This window comes from Ambystoma mexicanum, chromosome 8, assembly GCF_040938575.1.
Source record: "Ambystoma mexicanum isolate Mex_15411 chromosome 8, UKY_AmexF1_1, whole genome shotgun sequence".
NCBI lineage: Eukaryota > Metazoa > Chordata > Amphibia > Caudata > Ambystomatidae > Ambystoma > Ambystoma mexicanum.
Window position 1 is genome coordinate 139,939,293 of NC_090929.1, and position 12,921 is coordinate 139,952,213.

A 12,921-nucleotide genomic window follows, 5' to 3' on the forward strand; every position below is an offset into this window, starting at 1 on the left:
TTCCACCCCATGCCGACCTTGGCGGAGCGGTAAATCCCCAATCCCCATTTTGCCCTTCCCCATTCCCATTCTTGCCCCATAGGGTATAATGGGAGTGGGGAAGGCGTTAATTACGCCACCGTAAAGTACGGTGGCGTAATTAACAACGAGGTCCCTTAGCGCCATGGATTTCTCCGCCCGGTAAAACCAGGCGGAGAAAGGCTCCATGGCGCTACGGGAACTCGTAGTAGGGCGGACGGGTCCGCCACGAATACCGCTGGCGGAAACCCACTCCGCCAGGGTCGTAATGAGGGCCAATGTCCTTAATTTGTGGACACTCCCGTCCACTGCCCACTGTATGTGCATAGTCAGTACAGTTAGTGTGTAAGCGATGGGAGTGCCCACAAATTGAGGATACTCTGTTACTCATATTGTATAAGAGTGACTTTGGGGCCAGAGCCGCATTGTTCTACCCTGCACCTATTAATTTCCCAATAAAAACCTGAATCCTCCTCGAACCACACTATCTAAATATGGTGTGCGTGTCCAACACTCTGTGAGCTTAACCATTTATGAACAGAAAATGATATGTTTTGGAAAATGTCATTTTCAGACATTGTCGGAGCCGGTCAGATAGCAAAGCGAGTAGAGTGCTCGCTTTGACATCCGTGCAGAGCCTGCCGACGCAGGTTTGAATTCCGGCAGGGCCAAACTCAGCCTTTCATCCTTCCGAGGTCGATAAATGAGCACCACACACCATGGGTAATAAGCAGTGCTCAGATGCCTGAGGGTTTGTAGCGCTATATAAATGCTAAATTATTAATATTATTATTATTATTAATATTTAACTTGACAAAAGCATGAAGTGTTAATCTAACCTTCAGTTGCATGCTTTATTGAACAGTCACATATTTATGGTAACACATAACGCTTTCCAAGGTCAGGGGTTGTGCATCTTTATATGGATCTTCTATTTGAAGTTGCACTTCAATGCTTGACTAAACACACTTCAGTTGCAGGAATGGTTGTCTTTTAAGATTACCGAAAAAGAAAAAAAAAACGACGGTTTTGAATCTCTGTGGCAAAATATTTGCATTTAACTGTATTTCTTCTATATTAGAAACATGGCTATTGACTTCAGAAAACACAGCTTCTCTGCTTATATTGTTTTTTTGATGTAAGTAGTATGTTAATGGGATCTGGACATTTTTCAGATACAAAAGAGCTTAACTAATGTTTTTTTTCTGCATGAAGACATGGTTTCAAGTCAACTAGAGTTCATAGAATTGTCAATGCAGCACGATAGGCACATTCTTATTGCAGCCATGCCACCCCAACCCAATGACTTTTTAGGAGGCATGTCCCTAATTGTGAAGCTTAAAGAAAGCAACAATTATAGATGGGTTACTAATCAGAAAACACGTTTTTCTGACAATATAAGTCATGAGTGGCAAACACAAATGAAAAGCTTGGCGATGGTGGGAAAGAGAAGGCAGGACATGAGAGATAAGGTGGGGGAGGCAGAATCCAGGAAGGCAGAAATGGAAGGCCGCAAAGGAAAATAGACAGGGATGGGATGAATTTCCAAGTAACAGCAAAAAAGCTGCAGAACAATTTAAAAAAAATCTATTGGCACAGAAACAGAACTCTAAAGGAATTCCATAGGAGCAGAATCTAATTTCCTTTGAAAAGATATTCACTGTGCTATTACCATGCTAAACAAAAGGCCAGGTTACAACATCAAGAACACACAGTAGATGTCACCAGTGCACACGGGGAAAAGATTACACTGTGATAAAAAACAGCGTTGCTACCTCATGGAACCAATCACAGTGCTGAATTCACTGAAATAAAGGTATGGGTAGCACCGTATTGACAAAACAAAAACAACAGTTTCTAATATTGTCAATGAAGGCCAAGCAGTAGTGGATCCATGCTATTTGACAGCTTGAACCAGTCCTGTATTCTTGCTAGTGTGGCATACATGATGGGAACAGGTATTTGGCTCTCCGGAGGCTGCTTTGCAGTTTTGGCTGTCACTTGCCAAGTAGTTCCCCTAAAATATACGTGCACGTTTAGAACTGAGGAAAGGAAATCTCTGAAGCTAAAAGTATCTCCTGGTTCACTCAAACATTAACCCTTAAAAAGGATGTCTGCTTTAGCCAGGAGAAACACACACTAACATACAATGTGAATGATGAACATTTCACAAGACATTAACAATGATCTTCTTAAATTCTTTCTTCTATCATTCATTAAACTATGGATATATTTTAATAAACATAAATACTGAATTCTCAGAAAAAGAGGAGGGGGGATATTGTACAGGCACATTAGATTTCTGTTAGGGAAACAGAATTGAAAGTAATGGAGTGCGAGGTTATGAATACTTTGCACTGGCCAAAGGCAATTAAAACGCATGTGCTGTAAGATTGTCTGTGCAGCTGCCAATGTATGGTCAGGAGTATATCATTAAACACGAGCAACAGTGCGTCCCAAAGGAAGATTGTTTTTTTTTAAAAGCTCAAACTTGTTGCAGGAACATTTTTGTTATAAATAAAGTGGCTGAAGGCACATTTTTCTGAGAAATTGTATGACACCAGGTGGCGACTCACTGATGCAACACAACATTACAGTTCAAAAGACTGCTTGAAAATAACAATGGAAGCACCATAACAGCACATAGTTTATTGTTACTGGTTTCTAGTGACATTTTCGAATTACATAATGTCGAGTGCAAAAATGTGTAGAAAAAAAATGGTCGAAAACATTTTTTGAATGTCTTTTTATTTTTATTTTCTGTTCGAAATGGGCGGGGGTTCCCCCCTAACCCCCCTTTTTTATCCCTCTTTTTAACGCACGAAAGCAAAAAAAAAAACATGCAAATTAAAAAAAATGACATTCGTAAAAAAAAAAATTCGGCCAATTTTTTTCGACATTTTTGTCATTCGACATTATGGATTCGACATATTAACTGGATACCATTTTTACTGCATGACAGAGCTAGCTTTTAGGGATCCCGGGCAGGGAGTTGGGTGTTTTGGTTGGTTAGGTTGGGTAGGTGGCAGAAATGCCCATAGGGATTAGGGTGGCCATGGGCAGTCAATGGGTAGTTCATGAAAATCACCCTCAAGTGGTGCTCCCTCCTCACATGCCATCTTCCTCCTGGCTGCACTTCTACGCCAATAGTTTTGGCTTATAGATCGCCCTAGACTGACACTTATTAGACAACACGAAACAATTGGCTTTAAAACACATACAATGTTCTGTGTGTTCGGTAAGTGCACACACAAGAAAACCTCTAATTCATGCTAGGACACCAATAGTACAAAGGTGCATATTGCAAAACATTTTCATCCTGGCAGGGTGCAACGAAAAATCCTGTGGCCCCGTCCCGACATTGTATGCCAGCGTTGCCATGCTTTCGAGCTGGTTGCACCTAAAACAGTTCTTGAGGCCTGTCAACACAATCGACCAGCACTGTCTTTCAGGCTGGCTATGTGCAGAGAAAAATCATGACAACTGGCCCAGCAGTATATATCAGTGTAGCCGCGCTTTTAAGCAGCTCATGCGTACTTCCAACGCAAAAGGCTATCTCGCCCGTTTATGCTAGTTGTGCCCAATGAAAATCATGATGAGTGTTTGAATGTATCAATTAGGCTCCAACTCTAAGAATTGTATACATGTAACACTTAATACAACGATTACCGGAGTAATTAAGAAAGATGTGGCCGTCCGCCCCAATAAGTCAAAACTTGCGAGCACGGATCTCGGGGAAAATGTGCATCCTCTTTGAAACTCATTGCTCTGAGGGAAGAAGAAAACCATCCCTCACTTTAAGAAATTACTGAAATCGTTCCATTCAAAGAGCCATTCGGCCCTCAGCGCTGCTTCTGCCTATGCTTGAGTCGTCGCTCACCCATGCGTGGATCTGCCCATGCATGCCTCTGCCTGGGTCTTGGCCTTTTTGGTATTACTTTTTCTGTGGATATCTTACTCCTATCCATCAGGCATCCTGGGCATTTATTTTTGCTTGGAGCCTCAGTTGGCCTATCCTTTCCCCTGAACTTTCCTCGAGAGGTGTACCTTTTGCATATACTACTTCCTAGAACCTGCGTGTACGTGCACTTGTTCCCACCTGTTTGCACCTGCTTCTCTTGTACCTGCGTGTACGTGCACTTGTTCCCACCCGTTTGCACTTGCTTATGTTATACCTGCGTGTACTTGTATTTGCCACCACCTGTTTGCACCTGCTTCTCTTGTACCTGCGTGTACGTGCACTTGTTCCCACCCGTTTGCACCTGCTTCTCTTGTACCTGCGTGTACGTGCACTTGTTCCCACCTGTTTGCACCTGCTTCTCTTGTACCTCCGTGTACTTGCACTTGTTCCCACCCGTTTGCACCTGCTTCTCTTGTACCTGCGTGTACTTGCACTTGTTCCCACCCGTTTGCACCTGCTTCTGTTATACCTGCGTGTACTTGCACTTGTTCCCACCCGTTTGCACTTGCTTCTGTTATACCTGCGTGTACTTGCACTTGTTCCCACCCGTTTGCACTTGCTTCTGTTATACCTGCGTGTACTTGTACGTGCCACCACCTGCTTGCACTTGCTTCGGTTATACCTGCGTGTACCTCTCCTTATGTATTATTGGCTCCTGTGTGCTCACCATACCTACTTGCTCTCCTGTTTCTTTGGCACTTCCTTGATGTCACTGGAGCGGAAGGTGTAGGTGAAAGAGTGGAGGGAGCTAGCGGATGAAGGAGTGTGAGGGACAAGCTCATGGATGGATTGAAAGGACAGAAACAACTAATATTCGTGTTATTTATTTATATAGGGAGAAATAATGCTCTTTTGATCACAAAAGAACGTAAAATAGAAAAGAAATCAGATTTGACGGGAAGCAGTGAGCATCAAACAATGGCGTTAGTTTGAGTGACATTCTAACCAGGTTTGGGGGAGGGGCGCAAATGAAACTGTCACCTGGGACAATACATGGGTGTACTTACACAGATTAAGGACAACCAACATTAGACATTTTTAAGTGCAGGTAGGAGGTATGGACAGCTGGGTTAGGGATGTGAGAGGGATGATGAAGTGCTAGAGTGGAGGCAGAGAAAGTGAGGGACAGAGGCAGACTAGAAGCGAGGGGAAAATGTTAGCTAGAAGGTAGAGCTAGGTTAGGAGGGTTACACGGAGGGCGAGGAGGTAGGCTTTTAGTTTGGTTTTGAACTAATAGAACTAATTCAAGACGGAACATTTGTGCTTATACCATCGATATGAAGATGGTGAGGGGAGGTGGGAGTGGCACAAGGAGTGTTCTAAAGTATGCTGTAGACAAGTTGAGTATTTTGTCAAGGAGAGCAAAGGAGCAGAGAGGGAGGACCAAGTATTTAAACACACGTGGAAATAAAGTTGAAATAACTGTTGATGCTCTGGCACCTGAAACTTCAAACCTCATGAAAAACAGCCAGTGCCCCTAGTACACCCAATGCCTAAACTATAATTATAGCTGCCAAGGTTCTCAGTTCCATACATGATACCTGGCCCCATTGGATGCTGGGACTGGTAGTTTTATTTCTAACAATTTAAGTAGGGGCCTGTGATTTAACTCTCAGCATGCAATGGATAAAACCAGGACTGGTTCGAGGTGTGTGTCACAGATGAAACTGGGAAACTTTGCAGCTATGCTGAAGGACTTTTACATATGGAAATTGGAGAAGCGTTGACGAGAAATTCGATCAAATGAGTATTTCATAAATGTAAATGATTTTCAGCATAGACCTTGTATTCAAATGGGTAAAACATTATTTTGGATTCTTGGAATATCTGTTAGCCATTGCAGAGGGGGGGCAATCCAGGCACAGCGGGAGCTCCAGAGAGTGGTAATCTGTGTCACCGCCACACAGGCTGCATGTGTATGAAACTATTTGGCCCTGCCACTCGGTAGACTGGCATGGGGAAGAAGTCTGAGGTCTTCTGCATGGTGGAGGGTTATGGGAAGCAGCAGAAAGGTGCAACGTCCCCTACTTCCAAAAATATATACATCATAAAAGCTACAGTTTGTGGGTGTGTGCCACATACATTATGACATCATTTAACACAACTCTTTTCTTCAGGTCGAATGAACAACTATGTATGCTTAAGAGTCGCAAATGAGCAGGCTACATTTCCCAATGCCATTTCATTAGCCTCATACTTGTTACAAAACATTGCAACAATCATCAGCATAAAATAGATTGAGCCTCATTATAAATTGGCCGCTACACAGTAAAAAAGCACTTTTACCAGACCGGCCAACTACAAGTTTGGCAGTAGGCATGGAGGATCTACATCCTGCTAAGAGTGGGAGGTAAATCTGAGCCCTACCTGCAAAAAACTGCATGTAATACAGGCAGGCAAGTGCCGGTAACAGTATTAGCATTTGCCGGTGTTCTGCCTAAATTACCAGCGGGATGCTGGCAAACTTATAATAAGGCCCACTGTTTTCATCCCTGTTCATCCTTTTTAGAGTTAGTATAGTGTAACTCCCATACATCACTGACATGGGCCCAGTCAAGACAACAGAATACATATAAACTAATTTCACACTAAATTGATTATCTATTTTTTGTGCCGTATCTACTAAAATATCACAAACGACATTTAATGAAAACTCCAAGATACTGCATTCTTAAATCAGATGCCTGGATTTCCACCTGCAACCATTACAATGCATTTTCTATTGTACCACTTTCACTGTTTTGAAATTTGGCACCCTTGTTTTCAATACTCATCCCTGAACATTGGTATATATTTTCAGGCTCAGGCTAAGCGGTGTCAACAGCACTCCTACTCCTGGCATGATGGATTATCAGCTGGCACTATCTTGCAACGCTCAGTAAGGCTATGGAGGATGAATGCTACCAAGCTTCGATGTCGTAGTCAAAATACCTTTAACCTTGTGTCTTATTTACAAGACAAAGTTCTTGGGTTCTCTCACAGGGTTCAACCAAACCCTAAAGTTCTTGGGTTCACTCACAGGGTTCAACCAAACCCTAAAGGTCTTGGGTACTCTCACAGGGCTCAACCAAACACTAAAGTTCATGGGTTCTCTCTCAGGGTTCAACCAAATCATAAAGTTCTTGGGTTCTCTCACAGGGTTCAACCAAACCCTAAGGTTCTTGGGTTCTCTCACAAGGTTCAACCGAAAACTCAAGTTCTTGCGTACTCTGACAGGATTCAACCAAACACTAAAGTTCTTGGGTACTCTCACAGGGTTCAACCAAACCCTAAAGTACTTGGGTACTCTCGCAAGGTTCAACCAAACCCTACAGTTCTTGGGTTCGCTCACAGGGTTCAACCAAACACTAAAGTTCTTGGGTTCTCTAACAGGATGCATACCCCCTTTTTTGTCCCATGTTCTTGCACAGGGAAATGAGTTAGGTACTGGTTTTTCCTCTATGTCGCTACTACAGATATCCATTTCCCAAACACAGTCACCACAAATCAACAGAGCTCCACTTGCCAGTGTCTTCCATATACCAGGTGAAAAGTCATTGTCATCATCCGAGTTCAAGTGTTCATTACAGGTAGATGTCATTACATTTTCCTTCACAGTGAAGTGATCGTTCATTTTTATAAATTTCAATTGTTTGACAGGGGATACAGAAAGGTTTCTCCTATGGTTACAGATAATAGCCCACGCCACATTAATATCTCTCTCGGCCTGCACACTGGTGGAGGGGCAGCTTATCTGCTCAACTGCAACTAGTACATCTGCCACTGGCCAGATGGAGTGGTTGCTGTACAATACTGTACTGATGAATTATCCCTTCCCATGGGCTGAGCATCTGGTAGCTAGTGTCAGAATAGCAACTGTGATCAACACAGAGACGGAACAGAAATGATACGTGTGAAGGGTTTATATCTACAACGCAACTAAATGATTTCTGAGCTCCATGGATCAAATAACATAACAGAACAGTGAGCGCCAAGGAATAATTGCAGGGACACTCCGAAGGTGGATACCTTGGCTTCAGGATATTTCACCAGGTTTTTCCACAGAAAAAGATGTCTCTGTGTGGGATTTCTTGGGGAAGCCCAGAACCAAATACTCAGTCTTTACCTATGGTATATACAAGAGGTCTGGGAACAACCCAGTTCCAGAGTAGGACCTTGGTGTAGGGCACAAGTAATGACTGGTGCCCCTTTTGGTTTCCCCTGGTCTTCTGCAGGAGGGAGGTCTCTGGTTCAGCAGAGTGTAGGCAGTGGCTGGTAGACGTGACCCAATCAACTTGATTGGCCCTATTCTCCTAACCACCACAATTCATTCTCAAACCTCCTCCCACCTTGAGATCCACCTCATCAGATATGTGCCTCTCGCCGAACCCTGTCTCTGCCGGACTGATGTCTCTCTTCCTCTCTCAACTTACTTGGTACCCTCTCCTGATCTTGGACTGCCTCTGAATCCTGAGGCTCCACCTCCTCCACCTCCTTCACAAATCTCTTCTTTGTCCCTCCTCTGTCCTCTTTCGTTGATGCAAATACCTCAGCCCCTGCTTCTACATCACCTCCCACCTCTTGATCTGTTATGTTGTCCTTATTCTTTTCTTGGCTTCTCCTACTTCCTTGTCTTCAGCTCCTTCCATCTTCTTCTCTTTTTTAATCCCCTGCTCTTTAAACACTCAACCAAATCCTTTGCAAATCTATTTTGTTCTCTAAATTCACCTCCTTTCCCCGCCTCTTGTTGTACCACCTCCTCCTTAAACTCTCTAATAACTTCCTTCTAAACTCCCCTTCATTCTCTAACTTCACCACCTCCCTGAGTAACATACCAAAGTCCTCCTTAAGTTTGCCTTAACCGTGCCAATATCTTTCATAACTTTTAGAACATTCTTGAACATTGCTCCTAGCTGTTCCTTAAATTGACTGACCTCCTCTAACAACTACTCCCCTTGAACGTCTTCCTTAAATTCCCTGAGAGATACAGTGCCCTGCTCAATATCGTCCTTCTCCATCTCTATAGTCTCACCATCCCACGTCAACACTGTGCTCCTCCAGGCGCATGCTCCTTGCTTCACTCTAGTCTCTCTTCCTTCTCCCAAGCTCTCTCCAAACACATTACAATTGCCTCTCCAGCTCTCCATAATCTGAGTTTGGCTTTGTGTTTTTTATTTATAGTATTGTTTGCCCTACCTCGTGCTGGCACTCAATCTGATGGTTTTCACCTGTAGCTCTTGTGAACGTTCATTTCTGACATATTGAAGCCTCTTCCTTCCTTTTACTCCCTTGCGGCCGTGTCCAATGAAGCAGAGGCTGTAAGAGGTCTCTCTGGCTGCCTTTTATCAGGAACTCTTACACTTGTCTTGGACTGAAGGGTTTTATTTCAATTGTGTAGTTTCTGAGACTCCCTGGCTAGTCCACACCATTTGGGATGGGGTGGTGCCAATTTGTAGATGGCACAAGTAGGCATTTCATTGTTTCTGACATTTTCAATAAGCCCTGACTATGGAAGACTACGCAGAGATAAACAACCTAAAAACGAATCCAATAAAATCAAACATAATCATCTTTGGAAAATCAAAAAATAGGTCCAAGAAGCTAAAATGCCATATAGCACAACAAGGAATACTGATTGTTAAAAATGTAAAATACTTAGGATTTAATCTTAGATCAAAACCATCGTTACTAGACCGAACCCAAGAGTTAGAACGGAAAATACAGCAATATACATGCCAACTAAAAAAAAAACACTGAATACATATTGCCGTTTCTCTTTAATACCTCCGATCAAACTATATAAAGGGACATTTATACCAGCATTATTATATAGAACCGAGTGTATTCCTCATTCGCGTAACATTTATTGGGATCGACTAGAAGGCCGATTGTGGAAAAAAACACTAAACTTACTACAATCATTACCAATTACTAAGTTACAATAAGAACTTGGTCTCCATTCATTACAATCACACTATTATTGGAAAATATTAACCATTGTCACGACCGCTGGGCACTGGCGGCTGTGGGAGAGGTGGAAGCGAGGCCGCCATTGATTTGTGCCGCCACGTTTTCTCCTTGACAGTATTATCGGTCTAGTCTTTTTCAACATGGCCGCTGCCTATGCGTATTTACTTCCACACGCTAGGCAGTTCGGCGCATTGCAACTTCGGATTTCCCTTTGTTGCTCTCGCTCCCTTATTGTTTTCTCCTTGGCGGTGCTCCGCCCTTGCTGTTTTGGGGCTCCCTGGCCCTAGTTGCTCTTTCCCTTGTGCTCTTTCTCTTCCAGCCTTCCCAGTGTTTCTCTTCCCAGTTGGTATCCGATTACGCTCCTTTTCCTGGCTGTCTCTTTCTCGGCTCCTTTCTCTCATTCTGCTGGTCCCTCGTAAACCTTCTCTCTACCTTGGATATTATTCGGATTGCTCCCCGAGTTCCCCTGTTATCCGGTTCCTGCCTGCTAAAGTACTCCAGAGGGGTTTTTATGCCATTCAGGCTTTTCCCCTCTCTCCGTTGTTAGTCCGTCGCGGAGGGGGGTCACCGTGCCTCCTGTTATCGGAGCCGCGGTGGCTTCCTTTCGAGGCCGACCTTACCTTCTACAGAAGAAGAGTCTTCCCACTCTCCACGCCAGAAGAAAGAAGTTTAATTCAATCTCAGGTGAGGAGGAAAGGGAACGGGAGCACGACCGGTGTCCTACTGATGAGGAAGACTTTATTGAACAATCTGATAAATCGGTTAGTCCGCCAGCCCATATTGACAGATTGCAACGCCAAAATATTGAGATGGCAACCCCACAACAACTCCAGGAACTCGTCGCTGCCGTACAAGGTTTGAGTCAGGAGTTTCAGACTTTAAAGGCAGACAATGCCGCCCTGCAACTAAGGGTTGCTGCTCGAGAACAGCTTACTGCCGATCTTCCCCCCCTACCCTTGGTATCAGGCAAATTTGATGGCACCGAGAGGAAAGTAAAAGAATTCCTTGATGCTTGTGATATTCACTTTGCTTTCCGAAGAGGCACCTTTTCCACAGACTATATCAAGGTAGGGTTCATGATAACCCATATGACGGGTAATGCCTTAGCATGGGCCACTCCTTTGGTATCTCGATCTGACCCAGTGCTTCAAGATTATTCGGCTTTCAAAGATCTTCTCAAACAGACTTTCCTTCATACGGAAACAGCCTTTTTAGCCAGTGAAGACCTCCTTGACGTGCGTCAAGGAAATTCAGACTTGCTGTCCGCTTTCAAACGAATAGCAGCGGAGGCTGGTTGGCAAGAAGAAGCACAGTATACCATATTCCGGAGGGGTTTGCGGGAGGACTTAAAGGACGAACTAGCCAGAATTCCCCGCCCAGACTCTTTCTCCGATCTCATCAAGGCGATAATTAGGATCGATTATCGCATGACCGAAAGAAGGAACGAGAAGAAGAAGACTCGTCCTCCCGGATTTTCCCTTGAAGCCCACACGTCGACCTCCTCACCTGTTACTCGTCCACCTTCCAGAGACGAACCAATGCAGATTGGTACCACCCGAGCCCCTTTGACAGCGGAAGAAAAGAAGAGAAGGCGAGAAGGCAATCTGTGTCTTTATTGTGGTTCGACAAGACACCTTTTGAGGGACTGTCCTGACGTACCCCCGAGGAGGCCGGGAAACGAACGCCCTCGGTAGTCGGTGGAACAGATTATCGAGGGGCGTCAGCTGGTTCCTATGCTACACTTTCTGTGACCTCTGCCAAAACCTCCGAAGACCATCGATTGATGGTAGTTGCCGTTCAGCTCCAGTTCAGAGGACAACAGATAGAGACACAAGCCCTGCTTGACTGTGGAGCTGCCGGTAATTTTCTAGACACTGTGTGGGCTGAAAAGGTGGGCCTTCTCCGATTACCAAAGAAGGAAGACCAGAAGGTAGAAGGGGTGGATGGTACTCCTTTATGCTCCGGGCCCATAACCCACACCACTGAGGAAGTCCAGGTATCTATTCAACTACATTCCGAGTTCCTTAAGTTCGATATCATTAGGGCCGCCCATTTTCCTGTGATATTGGGAATCGGTTGGCTCCGCAGACAAAACCCAACAATAAATTGGACAGACAACCTGCTGAGCTTTCACTCTTCTTTTTGTAAAGAAAGGTGTCTTCCGGAACCTATGTTTGAAACGGTAAAGACTATATGTGCTACTGAGAATAACTCCATCCACAATTTACCCAGGATATTCGAGGAATTTGCTGACATCTTTAAGGAACAACAACCTTCGGTACTCCCCCCTCATCGGCCGGAAGATTGTAATATAGACCTCATACCTCAGGCCTTGGTTCCTTTTGGAAGAATGTACCCCCTATCCTTGGCTGAAAAGGCAGTTCTCCGGCGCTACCTAGATGACAATCTCGCTAACGGATTGATCCGACCATCAAGATCCCCAGCAGGTGCTTCGTTATTTTTTATACCTAAGAGAGACACAAAGGAGTTGAGACCTTGTATTGATTACAGAGGTCTAAATCAAGTCACGATCAAGGACAGATATCCCATGCCCATAATCTCGGAGATACTTGAAGCCGTTCAGGGATCGGTATTGTTTACGAAGCTCGATCTTCGGAATGCATACCACTTGCTTCGGGTTAGATCCGGTGATGAATGGAAGACTGCTTTCCGCACTCCATACGGGCTTTTCGAGTACCGAGTGATGCCATTTGGACTGGTAAATGCTCCCTCTATTTTCCAGAGGTTTATGGATCGCATATTTTCCGATCTATTAGGTATCAACACAGTATTATACCTTGATGACATCTTGATATTTTCCCGGAAGAAAGAAGAGCATTCTTCCCAGGTATTGGAGGTGTTACACCGACTCCGCATACATCATCTATTGGTCAAACCAGAGAAATGTGCTTTCGCTAAATCATCCATACCCTATTTAGGGTTTATTCTCTCTGAAGAAGGTATAACCATGGATCCCGAGAAGGTGGAAGCCA